Source organism: Nelumbo nucifera, chromosome 2 (genome assembly GCF_055504915.1).
Source record: "Nelumbo nucifera cultivar China Antique chromosome 2, China Antique-T2T, whole genome shotgun sequence".
In the NCBI taxonomy this organism is placed as follows: domain Eukaryota; kingdom Viridiplantae; phylum Streptophyta; class Magnoliopsida; order Proteales; family Nelumbonaceae; genus Nelumbo; species Nelumbo nucifera.
Window position 1 is genome coordinate 43136488 of NC_142650.1, and position 4406 is coordinate 43140893.

Sequence of the window (4406 nt, forward strand, 5' to 3'; positions counted from 1 at the left end):
GATAAGTGTTGACGTCAGATTCACTAAGCAAGTTGTAGATCGTGAGCCACTCGGCATCTTCCACGTGGCAAGAAAGTCGTTTCCTTTCGGACAAAACAATTCGGGAATGTTCGAGGATTGAGGATTCCTCTCGGCGTGGAACATAGGCCCATTACTGGTGGATGAGGGGTCCACCTCCGTGGAGATGGACGGCCTGGATATACCAAGTCCAACTTTTTATCTTCAATCGTTATAATATTTTCCTTTGCCGCAGGTTACTCGAAAGCCCATAGAAAAACGAGTTCAGCTTGCGTCAGGGCAAAGCCCATTAGAGTAGCTTTTACAGCCTTGTATACTTATGTGCCAAAGCTGTTCATAATCTTCTTCTTCTTCCTGAAGAAGATGAAATAGAGCCCAAACTCTTTGTCACAAATTTCACAGACGCAATCTTTTCTGACAGACCCACTCATTGGATGGTGGGAATTGCTCTAGATCATTCTTTTTTTTTTTTTTTTATTCTAATGAGAAGTATGTTGAATAAATCTCCAGTACAGATACAAGAGTTACATAATTCGATCTACTTGCGTTGATATTGAAAATTTCTTCATTCCTAAGGTGTAAAAGAATTAGTACATAGAGTTTCCGAAGCTAGGCTTGTGGCGTGCCCAAGGTTCCAATTCCTAGTCGGGCCTAATTCTTTTGTGTCCTGGCTTCCCGTCCGAATTCAATGTCTCACCTGAATCCCTATCGCATGAAACGTCAACTAATTTGGTAAAAGAGTTTGAAAGATCAGAATAGAGATCAACCACCTTCCTGATGTTGTTGTTAAGCTCCCGAATCAGAAACAATTGTTCAGGATCTTCGACTCATGGTAATGGTTTATCTCGTTGATGAACAACCTATTATGATATAGGATGCTTTGAACTTGAACAAAGCTCTTTTGGAACGTCTACAACACCTTGTTATCTACTTGCATACTGTTGCCAATGCCTGTAAATGCATCCCCATCCATTTCAATCCAATTAAAACCCCTTACTTGAAAATCTGAAACATTTTCCAAATGAGTGGTTAAATCAAATCTTCGCGCAGAGGCCCTAAAATCAGAAACGAGGGAGAGAGAGGGTGGGGTAGCCACTATGGCTGTATTTGGTTGCAATGCAAATAAATTTGCACTGATGCAAAACTATGGCAGTACAAATGATTTGAGTGTATATTCTGACCTATTTTGTTCAAATTTTAGCTTGTTTTATTTGATTGCACTAAAAACGAAGTAAGTTAAGACATTGAAGTAGAATAAAGTAAAACCCAAAACTAAATTATATGGAAATTTGCATTTTTTTTTTCATTTGCACTCTCATCCATTTGTACTATTACAAATAAAATTACATTGCAACCAAACACAGCCTAAGGAGTAATTTTTGTTGTTGAATGGATTTCGTTCAACCATTGTCTACAACAGTTCACTTCTTTTCAAGCAACAAATTTTGAGGAGGGGGGACCCCAAAGGAGATAATTTCTAAATTTCGGATGAGACCATTACTAGAATTTCTCTCTCTCTCTCTCTCTTTCTATATATATATATATATTAAAATTGGTCCTATCATGTCAACAACACTCTTAGTTTTCCAACGTGTCTCAAAACAAAAGCCCTACACAAGAGAGAGAGAGAATCATGCTTCACCTACATTCCCAAAGGCGTTGATCTCACCACAGAACCACGTAACCATGGAGGAAGGTCTCGCAAAGGCCACAGATTTGGGGGCCATGGATGAGCTATTTGACACAACAAACAGAGGTAATCAGTCACATTTTTTTTTGTAGGTACGCATTTTCTTTTTATTTAGTTCTTTATTTCTTTGACACATGGGCTCTATCACCACATTCTCTCACTCTTTCTCTTTATGGTTCACTAATATTGTTGAAGAAGAGACTAGAGAGAGCATAATGTGATCAACGTAATCTAGGAATTAGGGAAGCACCCTCTTTATGTTATTTACCTCCACTATCATTAGCATTAATCGGGTAAACGTCCTCTATCTTCTCCGTTTCAACTTCTAAATATACATTCTGTGATCCAGTTTTGCATCTCCAAGGACTCGGATTATCTTCTCTCACTCATCCCAATCATCTTCGATTTTTGAAGTTTCCATTAGAGCAATATTCTGAGAGGAATGAAAAGTTGCAAGAAGAAGAAGAAGAAAAAGTAATAGCCAATCTAAGAATTCTTAGAGGACCCAGTGCCAATAATTTCATGTCCATGGCGGAAGATCTTGAGCTCAGTTTGAATTGGATTCATTCCATGAAAATGCTTTCGGGCAGGCATTTGAGGATTTGTATTGACTTTACTGAATTCCACTCTGTGGATTTTCAGACTATCGGATTTTGACCTCATTGATCTTATTCCCATCTTTGACTTAGATTTGGCACTAAAGAATTTTAAGATAGAGTCGATTAATGAAGTATTTTTTTTTTTCTTTTTTTTTATGGCATCTCTCTCTACACTTTTCCCTCTGTATGTGAACTGTGTTTGGTTGAGCAGCTATATTTATTTTTATTTAAAATGATAGAGTAAAATATGTTTATGGGTTTAATATTTAATGTCAAATTTTACTTTCTTTTTTTTATGACTTTAGAGGAATATGGGGGAGTGGTGAAGATGTTTTAACTTATCCTTTTCACATTCCAATGCTTGTAAATGCATCTCCATCCATTTTCAATCAAAATTCAATCCAATTAAAACCCCCTTACTTGAAAATCTGGAACATTTTCCAAATGAGTGGTTAAATCAAATCCAATGATTAAAGTATCGGTATCACGTATCGTATCGAACAACTCGGATACATATATGGATATAGATACATTATGGACATTCATGGATACGCACAACTGGAATGGAAACATTTGGATACGCTTTAAAAATGCACAAAAATCATATAAATACATTAATAACATCAAGTTTAACTTTGTTTTTATCATTTTTTTAAATTATTTATTTATTTTCTATATAAATAATAACTATTTTTAAATAATTACCACTCGTTTTAGTTTTTATTATTTTAATTTTTAATTTTTATTATAATTATATTTTTTTTATTTTACTTATTTTGTATATTTATATAAATGATAAAATATGCTTTTTGAAAATTTTATTTATTTAGTATTTTTATTATTTTATATAAATAATAAGTATATGTTTTCAAATAAAAATATGCTTTCATTTTAACATATTTGCAGAATAAAACATATAAATTTGTTATATTAAATTGTTTTTTTTTATTTTTTATTATTTTTTATTTTTATTTTTGTTAAAATTACAAATAGAACTACAAATTTGAGTATGAGTCTACAAACTAACAATAAATGTTTCTATAAATTAAAAAATACAAATAAAATATAAAACTATAATTGTAAATATATTATGTATATACAAAATAAACATATAGTTCATAAAATTTTAAATAAGAAAATATTAAAAAACATACCTTACGAATAAGATGGAATTCTCTTCTTCCACTTCTCTTCTTCTTCCTCCTCTTTTTTCTTCTGCTCTTTCTTCCTTCTTCTCTTCTTCTTCCTCCTCTGTTTTCTCCTTTGTTCCTTCCTTCTTCTTCTCTTCTTCTTCCTCCTCTGTCTTTTGCTTTTTCCTTCCTTCCTTCTTCTTCTTCTTCTTCTTCTTCTTCTTCTTCCTCCTCCTCCTCCTTCTCCTCTTTTCTCTCGCTTTCACTCCTTCCCAAGTCTTACAGTAACCTTTTTTTACTCATGTTTTTGTCCTAATGCAAGTTTTCAATTGTGGAATATACTTTCCACCGAAAGCAACTCAAGATTGGCTAACAAAAGCTGATGTGCGGTCATTTCTGGGTTGTCGTGAACCCAGGCTTGGAGCCGTATTGTATCGATACCTACGGTGTATCTCGTATCCTTACTCTACGATATTGATACGATACACCTCGTATTGGGCATATCGTATTGATATTTTAATCCCTGGATGAGACCATTACTAGAATGCTACCATAAAATTCAATCACATGTGAACACATAATACAACACACTTTGTAGCTTACCAGAGGCACTGCAAAAGGAAAGAAATAGAGAAAAGGTAAAAGGAGTACTCCAATACCTATAAGCTTTGGGTAGACCTATGGAGCTTGGAAGATTTGCAACCAGTACCAGAAAGAAGACTACCACTAGCGCCACCAATAGGGGTGGAGCCAGGAAATTATTATAAGCGGGATTAAAACATAAATGAAGTATGGATGGGCCCATAAGGGGGGCCAACCATTGAAATGGAGAGTGGGGGAGGAGAAAATTTACATGAAAAACTATATTACAGTGGGGATTTTCTGAACCATGGGAGGGCCATGGCTCCCCTGGGCCCCCCTAGCCACCAAGATGTGCTAGCTGATGGGTGTGCAGTGAAGACCAAGGAA

General features: G+C 34.9%; 1 pseudogene; it reads right to left on the bottom strand.

The window, feature by feature from the left end:
- Positions 1 to 659: 659 nt before the first annotated feature.
- LOC104599382 (protein ELF4-LIKE 4 pseudogene) lies at positions 660 to 991 on the bottom strand (annotated as a pseudogene).
- Between the last annotated feature and the right edge of the window lie 3415 nt (positions 992 to 4406).